Genomic DNA, 9691 nt, shown 5'->3' on the forward strand with positions numbered 1-9691 from the left:
TAGATAGTGGTTATGGTTATACAACTTTGTGAATTGTTAAAGAAAATTCACTGCATGCTTTCTAAGAATACGTACATTCTGAAAGTATAGAAACCATCACTAAGGGAAGTCTTGGTTAAATCCGAAGGAATAGTAGCTAAAAGTGTAAAGGAACTTTTCTAAGCCTGTGAAAGCAGTGAAATGTGACTCCCACCTTCAGCAACCCAGAGAGGATTTACTCTTTAGATCTGTATTGTTCAACTGGATGTTCGAAGATGATGGAAATGTTCTTTATCTGAGCTATTTAATATGGAAGCCACTAGGCATATATGGCTGTTGGACACTTGAAATGTGATTAGCGCAATTTGAAGAACTGAATTTTAAACTGTGTTGGAATTTAAATAGCCGCATGTGGTTAGTGGCTATCATACGGCAGTGCAGCTTTTGCTGGTTTGGAGGACTAGCACCGTTTTAAATGGCAGTTTGGAAGAATACTGGCGGTCATGGGAGTGGGAAACTCTGTATCTTTATGTCTCACAACCCAGATCAACCCTTTATCCACTAGAAACACTTCATAAGATCTCACTGCTCCCACCGTTCTCCTCTCTATGAACTCTTAATAAACTTCAGTCTAGGCTGGGTACAGTGGCTCACGCCTGTAATCCCAGCACTTTGGGAGGCCAAGGTGGGAGGATCATGAGGTAAGGAGATCGAGACCATCCTGGCCAACATGGTGAAGCCCCATCTCTACTAAAAATACAAAAAAAAATTAGCTGGGCGTGGTAGAGCACGTCTGTAGTCCCAACTACTCGGGAGGCTGAGGCAGGAGAATTGCTTAAACCCAGGAGGCAGAGATTGCAGCGAGCTGAGATTGCACCACTGCACTACAGCCTGGGTGACAGTGCGAGACTCTGTCTCAAAAAATAAATAAATAAGTAAATAAACGTCAGTCCTTAAGACAGGGTTTAGTTTTGTCTTTATGGCAAGGCAAAAGACACCTTCTTCCACCCCACACTTATTTATGGGCCAGGCATTTTGTGGAACATGCTAGAACAGGAAGGATTGTAGACAATGACAGCCAAATGCTAAAGAGTTGGTCTTGAGAAAGGTGAGAGGAAAAAGGGACAAGAGAAATTCATTACAAAGACCTGACTCTTTCCCTGCTTCCCTCCAATGCCCCATTCAGACACACACAGACACACACACACACACTTCCAAGTACGAAATCTTGCTAGTAAGATGCTGGTGTTGAAGAATCTTTATTTAGATTTCTTTTTTCCAACTCAAGCTCTGAACATCCTAACTCCTTCAATACATCCTCTATTCATATTGATCTTTCTCATCTATGAACTTTTACTGAACTTGAAATCAGTAACATGGAATGTAATGACTTTCAAGCGTTCTTCTATAACATGGTGTCCTCACAGAAAGATTTATCTGTTGTACATATATTTATTGAACTGATACCTATTTTGTGCCAGAACAGTCCTAAGGGGTGTGAATAAAAAGGATGAAAGACAGTCACTGGACAACTGAGAGCCTGATGAGGAGGCACACAAAGAAACCATCCTACCACAGCTCTGCTTAGATGTGTAGGAAGCTTCATTGAAAGCACAGGGCAAGGAGCTGCCAAATTAGACACAGAAAAATCAGGGAAGGCTTCTCAGAGGAAGTGATATTTGAGGAATTTGAAGGATAAGTACAAATTTCAAGTTGTTTTTATTTAATTCGCTTATATTGTGCACTTTCAAAAGTTAGATTTAAGGTAGCTTTTCAGGAGAAGTTTTCGGACCTAATGTTGGAAAGAATGCATTAACCTTGGGGTCTTTCTCAACATCTGTGACAATGTTTTGCATTGCTGATGAGGTTCCTAACTTGACAGTCACTCTTGCTGCCCTCCAAACTTATTCCTGAGAGGAAAACAAAATTAATAGAAGATAAGTCTTTCTTATATCAAGGAATTTCTTTTTTTTTTTTTTTTTTATAATTCAGTCTCCGTAGAGACTGACAAAAATTACCAATGCCGACTATATTTCAAGTCGTCATGGCGGGACATTGGGAAAAGTTTTCAACTAGTAATAATCGCGCCTCGGATAAACCTCATTGGCTACGATGCTGCCAATGTGCAAAGCTGATATCAAGGAGTTTAAAATCTCTCATGTGCTGTTGCAGTATCCTTCTTATTGGTCTCTTGGGGGCTTATTTTCTTCTAATCCAATGTATCCCAAATTTTAGTAACTTATGTCCCGTTGTCACCATTCTTACCATTTCCACGTATTATCTGCACAATGATGTCCTTAATTGTTTCTTTGAATTGGCTTTCATTTTGCTTAGTTTTACTAAAAAGGATTTTTGATATCATTATCATAATTGAAAAACCAGTATCATTTGCCATAAAGAGATGATTGACTATAAAAATCACACAATGAAAACAAAACTACATTATTTAATCTTTGCTGGATATTGTTGGTTGCTGAAAGTTCTGAGTTTGAGGCCCTGCTCTTTCTTCGATGAAAAGGGAGGTTACCAAGCCTTGGAGAGGTATGATAAACACACAGGCGCTAAATAGATCATTTCCCCTGAGGTTAATCGAACAGACCAAAAGAGAATTTTAAAGAGAGTAACTCTCTCTCACTGTATGAACCAAAGAAAGTCAATTTTCCTTTTGCATACCACTTAGAACCAACTCTTGCACCAAGTAAAATCAGTTTGTCCTGGTACCAGGAATGTAGATTAAACATTGCTCTGATCTATCCCTCTCATAGCTATTGGAATGATCTAATACATAAATGTCATCATTTCTCTCTCCTATTAAAATTCCTTCAATAGCTCTTTATTACTTACTTCCTGATGATGGGATACAAGATCCTCCTTAATTAGGCTTAGGCTACTTCTCCATCCTTAACTTGTCATCCACCTCTTTAACTTTCTAGTCTACCAATGCTAATCTACTTGTAGTTCCCAGAACGTACCACGTACAATCATGTTTCTGTGCCTTTGAACATATTCTTCCCTTTACCAGTGTGCTATTCATCGACTACTCATCCTTATCATCTTCCATTTCTCTTCTCTGCTTATTTTTATTTATCTGCCTAGTCATATGCACACCACCAACAATAACTACAGTACAACAGCATGCCTCTGGAAACAGCTGCCCCTTTCTTCTGGGGGATCTTCCTCCACTGTCTCCAACCACATGATTTCAGCAGGAACTGACGAGTTCTCATATGACTTCATATCCCTGACCACAGCCAATCATCCTACATGTGGTCAACCTAACCAAGGTGAACCAATCAGATTTCCTGAGAATTTGCTACCAAGAACAACACATTGGAATTACTCCTTCTCTATGTTAAGATGCAGAGAGAAACTGAGGCAAGTAAAATAGACATTCTCTACTCCAGGGATCCCCAACCCCCCAGGCCACAGACTGGTACTGGTTCATGGCCTGTTAGGAACTGGGCCACTCAGCAGGAGGTGAGCAGCAAGTGAGCGAGCATTACTGCCTGAGCTCCACCTCCTGTCAGATCAGTGGTTTAGATTCTCATAGGACGGCGAACCCTATTGTGAACTGTGCATGCGAGTGACCTAGGTTGTACACTCCTTATGAGTACCTAATGTCTATGATCTGAGGTGGAACAGCTCCATCCTGAAACCACCCCTCTTACCCCCACCCCTGCTACCATGGAAAAATTGTCCTCCATGAAACCAGTACCTGGTGCTAAACAGGTTGGGGACTGCTGCTCTAATCCACTTATGCTGAAGACCAGCTATTTCCTTGCCCTTCCTTCCTTTAGATCATTCAAACTTTCCTTTTATTTTGTGAGAGCGATTCCAGTATCCTTACAATTAAGTCCCTTTTTCTTAAACTAGTTTGAGTTGAGTTTCTGTCACTTGCACCCAAGTGTCCTAATACATTCCTGATTGTCCTTGAGGTCCCAACAAATGCTTCTTCTTTGTGAAGGCTTCTCTGGCTCCCCCAAGCTCACAAATGTGCCTCTTCTCTTATGCCGTCCTGCATTCTGTTATACCAGACCCCCTTTTTAGCAATTGTCTTGGTGATCTTGACATTTTTGTGTGGGGAATAGTGTGTGCTGTCCCTGTTCCCTATTTTGAATATTCCATTAATCATCCCAATGGGAAGGGGAATTTAGAGCACAACCACCTATTAACATTATGCTCTCAGAGAAATCAATATTTACCAAGAAAATGTTTTGTTTAACTATTAACTATTATTAGCTGCTCCACTGTGAATAATTTTTTTAGAACTAAGCTTAATCCTTAAAAGGACCTTAAGGATATACCAATTACAAGGAGTTCTCTCCTGCCCTTCCAGGATGGAATTAGGAATGTAGAGGTTTATGACCATGACCCCACAAACACCAACCACCAGGATGGAGGCAGCACCTGGAGATGAGGGCAGAAACTGATTAGCACATGGAAGGGAGGGTCAGAGAAAAAGGAAGAGCTGAGAGAAAAGAAACCCTGGGAGTCCTGCCTGTCACCAAATCTCTCTGAATTAAATGACAACTCCATAAAAAAGTAAATAGTGTCTTCGACCATTCATGAATTTACATCTGTGATCATACTTAGCTAAAGATTGAATTCTTTTAGGAAATTGATTGAATCTTTGTACCTGCTCAGGTGTTACTAGCATGGCACAAAAGTCACATCTGTTTGCACATTTATCTCATATCTAGATTGGATGATTCTTTAGAAAGGAGATTCTTCCAGTCTTTGAAAGGTTGAGCATCTCACATAGGACCCAGCACCCACCCCACCCTTGAGCTGGACTTTGATGATTTTAGCTTACATTTTGTAGGAATGCTTTCCAGCTGCAAGTATCAGAATAACCAGCTATGGTAACTCACAGAGTAAAGACATTTCATTATCTGACCTGAACAGTCTGGACATTAACAGTCCCAGGGTATGTTGTTTAATAATGACAAAAGGAGCTAGATGCAGTGGTTCACGCCTGTAATCCCATCACTTTGGAAGGCCAAGGCGGGCAGATCACTTGAGGTCAGGAGTTCGAGACCAGCCTGGCCAACATGGTGACCCTGTCTCTACCAAAAATACAAAAATTAGCCATGCATGGTGGCACACACCTGTAATCCCAGCCACTCAGGAGGCTGAGGAACAAGAATCATTTGAACCTTGGAGATGGAAGTTGCAATGAGCAGAGAGATTGCACCACTGCACTCCAGCCTGGGCGACAGAACAAGAGTCCGTGTCAAAATAAATAAATAAAATATTAAAAATAATAATAATGGCAAAAGGACCCAGGTTCTTGCTACTCTCTTATCTTGGGCTTCTTGCCTTGTGATTGCAAAATGGCTGCCACAGCTCCAGGTATCTCATCATTAGAAAGTTTATTTAAGGGAGGAAGAAAGTCATCTGGCCTGGAAAAGAGGCTTTTTTTTTTAATATCAGGGAGGAAAACCTTTCTAAAATACCTCCTCCCCATCTGGTAAATTCTCACTTATATCTCAGTGGCTAGGACTGAATCACATGGTCATGCCTAGTGGCAAGAGAGATAGGAAAACTAGTTTAATATCTGACTTTTCCAGCCTCAGGAGTGAAAAGTAGGTGTATTACTGGCAATACTGTCCTTCAACCAGACAAATGGGGCCCTGGGCCAGGATCCAGGCCTCAGGGGTTCCACACTTTGTGACATCAGCTGGGGACTGACAGTGCTATTCGGGTGGGTGACCCTGAGCCTGGATCAAGACCCAAATGCAACGTCCTCACTTCTGTTCCCATTTCCTCACTTTGGGGCACTCTTCACCCACTGTCACTCATGTAGAGTTGACCAGAGGCCCCGAGGAGCTCTTGGATTCATATCTATGGGATCTTTTTGGTATCCTGTGGCTGGATTCTTTATCCAGGAGCACCGCCTGGAGTGTGGATTGCCTTACTGGCCTGTGAATTATTTCTTCTGTGAGATCTCACAAGATTGAGCTGCCAGAATCGTGCTGGGGTGCTTATTTGGGATGATTCTCACTACATCACACACAGGATTAGTTCAGGGCTCTGAGCTATTGATAGTTCCCTGTTCCCTGCTAACCTTCGGTGTGAGCTGAATGTGTGGGCCCATGCCCTAGTTTTAACTGGCTATATTTCTACTGCAATGCCACCTCTAAACCTGAGGGCAGCTGGGTTGGGGGAGACATCCTTTACACTGTGCTAGGACCCAGGGCAGTTACCCACTACCCTGTGGGCTCCCCACCAGTTCTCTAGGGACAGTCATGCCTATTTCCATACAGGGCTTTCCAGGCCATCACCCCAGAATGCCGATGAGCCCTGCTGCTCCATGTACCCTCTCACTTCTGATCAATGGGGGACATAATTCTCTTCTTGGTCAGTCTTAATCTTTGTGGAAAGGGATACACATTCCTTGCTTCAATGAGACTACTCATTTTGTTTTGTTTTGTTTAAAGAAACAGGATCTCATTCTGTTTCCTGGGCTGGAGTAGTGCAATCGTAGCTCACTGCAGTCTTGAAGGCCTGGACTCAAGCGATCCTCCTGCCTCAAGCCCTTCAAGTAGCTGGGATTATAAGGGTGTGTCACCACCTCTGGCTAATTTTTAATTTATTTGTAGAGACAGGGTCTCACTATGTTGCCCAGGCTGTTCTCCAACTCCTGGTCTTCAGTGATCCCCCCGTCTCAGCCTCCTAGAGCGCTGGGATTACAGGTGTGAGCCACAGTGGCTGGCCCGAGACTGCTCTTCCTGTTCGTTCTATTGTCCCCACCAGTGGCAGTGTGTGGAAGGCAGAGGTTTAGGCTGGATTCTTTATTCAGGAGGACTGCCTGGAGTGGGGATTGCCTCACTGACCTGTGAATTACCAAGGAGAGCACCCTCTGAGAAAGCAGTGATTAGAACCTAAAGATCTCTTGAGTTCGTTAGAGGGGTGTTGTTCTTGATAGGCTTGCTGGGAGATTCAAATGAGATTGTGCACCAGAGAATTGCACTCTGCAATCTACACTGCTATACACAGATATTATTTATTCATCCTATTTGACAGACAAGAAAACCAGGAAAGAGGAAAGTTAAATGACTCCCATGACAGAAAGGCCCCATGGGAGTGCGCTGGGAAGGGACACTCTGGCTTCAGATGACCTGGGATGACTCAATCAGCTCTGCCAGCTCTAGCTGGGCCATCCTGGGTCAGCTTCTGAGCTCTAGTTCCATAGTTACTCAGTGGGGAGAACAATCCACTTATGTCAGAGGGTTTTGGTGAGCATTAAATATGCCTGGAACTTGATAAATATTAGCAGGTACTTGACAAATATTAACTATTATTATTTTATTACACAGATATTTATAGGAAAGCCACAGGTCTCCTGGGCCACAGCCGTGCTGTACACTAGAAATGAGTTATGAAAAAGTACTTCCAAAATGCGATTGCTAGAGGCTGCAGCAATATGTTAGACTGTTTGGTCTTGGAGAGGCAATATAGCAGATGGAGAATGTTGAAGATTTGGGAGCCAGGAGGCCTGGGTTTGGATCCTGGCTCAGTCACTCAGTCGTTAAGCCATTTAACAGGCTTCGGACAATTTACTTAGCCTCTCTGTGCCTCAGTTTCTTCATTTCTAAAATGGGGATATCAGCACCCAGCTTATAGGTTCTTATGAGGATTGAATGAATTAATGTACATCAAGTGTTTAGGACAGTGGCTGGGTCATAATGTTAGGAATTTTTGGATACTATGAATTTTATTATTTTGAATTCATTTAGAATTCAAAATAAACTTTGCTCTTAAAAATTCCAATTGGTGGGCTGGGTGTGGTGGCTCATGCCTGTAATCCCAGCACTTTGGGAGGCAGAGGCGGGTGGATCACTTGAGGTCAGGAATTCAAGACCAACCTGACCAACACGGTGAAACCCCATCTCCACTAAAAATACAGAATGAGCTGGGCACGGTGGCACATGCCTGTAATCCCAGCTACTTGGGAGGCTGAGGCGGGAGAAGTGGTTGAACCCGGGAGGCAGAGGTTGTGGTGAGCTGAGATTGTGCCATTGCGCTCCAGCCTGGGCAACAAGAGCCAAACTATGTCTCCAAAAAAACGAAAAGAAATGAAATGAAATAAAATAAAAATAAAAATAATTCCAAATGGCTTGCATTTCAGGAAGCTTTCATTTTAGAGATAAAAAAGAAAAGACAAAAAGGTAGGCACAAAGATCTACTCTCTGTCTTTGTACCTTTGCTTATGCTGTGCCTATTGCCTGAAATCCCTCCTTTTTGACCCATAAAACGACCACATATCCTCCACTCCCCCAGCCAGGGCTCATTCTGTCACACTCCTGTTCCCATGTCTCCTTTTTACTTATCTGTATAATTCTTGACATTTTCAATAAATGTTTCTTGAATGGAAAGGTGAAAGAAAGTAAGAGATATCATTTTCAATTCTTTTGGTTTGCGAATGCAACACTGTAGTTCATAGTGGACTAATGTCCTCCCTCTCTGAGAATGAAGGGATTGGCAGAGGGACTTGGGGAGATGGTGCCGGTGTCAACAGTAGGAGGGAAAAGCACCAAGAATAACAAACAACCCAGTTTTTCACTAAAAGGGACCCCATTCTCCAACACCGTGTTTTCCTGGATTGGAGAGAAGTAGTAGCGCAGAGTGACCCAGAGGGGGGCTGTGGACTCAGGAGAACCTCTCTATGAATTCCAATTCTGTCATCCAATGGCTGTTTAACCCTGAAACCAAACATCTCTGAGTCTGTTTTCTTGCCTGTAAAACGAGGATAATACTAGCCCCAAAGGGTAACTTTGATGATGAAATAACAGTGTAATGCCTGGCACTTAGGAAATGCTTAATTAATTTTTTTTTAAATGAATGAAGAGGGCTTTTAAAGAAAGTGCTATTATTGAGAGACTGCTATCCTTGGAAGCACAGCATCCCTTACTGCTGTGTACTGTTAGATCAGTGATTGATTCTCCAGTCATCACAGGCCCACCTCCTCGGACTCTCAATCCAGAGCTGAACCACGATCAAGAAGTCTGGGAGGCAGGATTTGGCAGCCTCCTTCCCAAACCCTTCTCCTCTCCAGCTGGCACAGAAACACACCACATTTGCAGCTTCCACAGCAATTACGAGAACCTACACCCTTTTATTGTTTGACTTTCCCTAACGATGGAGCAATCACATGATTTTCACAGGAAAAACAACTCTCGGATCAGAGACTGTCTGGACTGAGCTGTGAACTTTCTGGTCCCTGTGTCTGGGCTCCCAGAGAGAAAAGACATTTGATGCCTGCAGAACGAGGGCTGAGCTGGACAAAAAACACAGCCAGCACATGCTCACAGCAGGCGGGCCAACTGAGCAGGTTGCATTTCAGGATTAAAAACAGTAACGATCCTAACAAAACAAGCTCATATATACTGAGTGCTCAGTACCTGGTACAGACGTCGTCAAGCTTAATCATCACCACAATCCAAGACGAAGACTTTAGTATCTTCATTACATCCAGGAGGAGAAGTCAACAGCTTAGCTAGCATTTCACCTCTTTTGCAGCCCCCAGAGCCTACATGTTCATCCCCTTAGCTCCGTGTCTACCTACAGCAGCAGCACTTCCAGGCTCTTTGCACACATATCTCCCAGGGATCTTGGAATGCAGATTCTGAGATTCTGCATAATAAGCTTCCAGGGAATGCTGCCGGTCCAGGGCCTTTAGTAGCAGGGGTTAGACAGGTGTCTCAACCTC

At 43.2% G+C, this 9691-nt stretch overlaps 1 non-coding gene across 1 annotated transcript; it reads right to left on the reverse strand.

The window, feature by feature from the left end:
- Window positions 1-1971: 1971 nt before the first annotated feature.
- Window positions 1972-2112, reverse strand: LOC135274320 (U4 spliceosomal RNA). Its single transcript, XR_010342172.1, has one exon. It is a non-coding gene; the product is annotated as a U4 spliceosomal RNA (small nuclear RNA).
- Between the last annotated feature and the right edge of the window lie 7579 nt (window positions 2113-9691).

The sequence above is a fragment of the Aotus nancymaae genome, unplaced genomic scaffold (assembly GCF_030222135.1).
Source record: "Aotus nancymaae isolate 86718 unplaced genomic scaffold, 86718_ANA_hifiasm-v0.15.2.pri h1tg000011l, whole genome shotgun sequence".
Lineage (NCBI taxonomy): Eukaryota > Metazoa > Chordata > Mammalia > Primates > Aotidae > Aotus > Aotus nancymaae.